This window comes from Marmota monax, unplaced genomic scaffold (assembly GCF_021218885.2).
Source record: "Marmota monax isolate L192 unplaced genomic scaffold, Marmota_monax_Labrador192_F-V1.1 WCK01_AAM20220418_F8-fsc00149, whole genome shotgun sequence".
In the NCBI taxonomy this organism is placed as follows: Eukaryota; Metazoa; Chordata; class Mammalia; order Rodentia; family Sciuridae; genus Marmota; species Marmota monax.
Window position 1 is genome coordinate 2,641,395 of NW_026693170.1, and position 1,077 is coordinate 2,642,471.

The window sequence follows — 1,077 nt, forward strand, 5'->3', positions numbered from 1 at the left end:
AGCCAATATATGGGAGTCCTGAATGATAGTAAATGGAGCTTCTTTAGCAGGCCATGGGTGTGAAGAGGGATAAAAGAGGTCAATTGTAGATTACAGGAGACTCTCAGAAATTATATAATAATCATATGCAATGAATGGATATATTCTATTATTAAAACAGGGTGTAAAGTCTTTTGAGAGAGTTTGGAATTTCAAATCAGGATAGATTATTTAAGAACTTACTATTTTGTTAATGGATTTGTTATAAATGTAAGTTTTCTTATGTTTTGAGGAATATTATGAAATTATTTTTTGGGAAATGACAAGATATCAAGGATTTGCATTTAATCTACTTTAGTAATAAAAAAGCAAGTGTAATGTTAACAGAAGTGACTCCATTGTATGACCCAGAATTTATTGTAAGCTGTGGTGACCACTTTCTTACATGCCCAGAGGCTTCCTGAGAGGAAACCTCCTGAGGATTTTATAAAACTAATGGACCTGTGTTACACCAATATCTACAGAAGTAAATTTATCCTTTAATAATAATTTTTGACAACCTATGTTAACTCAGTTCCTCCTTTTTCTAAACCTATAAAAGTACCCTCTAAGCCCCTCCCAAAGGGAACGCATTCTTGTTTTTCTTGGAATCTTTGCTTATGAAATGCAAATTTAAGACCCCAAATAAGTGTACTTTTTTTTTTGGCATCACAGATTGAGCCTTTTTGAATGACAGAAAAAATGGTAAAGCAAAAGGGACAACATGCTGATAATTGTTGAACCTGGAAGATAAGTTTATGGACATTTTACTGTTTCTTCTATGTGTATGTGTGGGCACGTGTAAATCATGCTAGAAAAAAATATTTCATTTTTGTCCAAAGGAAACCTGAGCAGAACAAGCTTTCTGGGTTATGTTGTTCTTCAACTTCTGGACTTGAGCCTCTATCTCACATAATAAACCAGGCCTCCCTGTATTCAACTGTTAATGGAAGAGTAAGGCACATGATTGATTTATCTGATTTATGACGGAGCAGGTTAGAAGTAGGTGATGTGATATCTGACAATGGATGGAAGAAGAGACATTTTAAAGATTGTAAG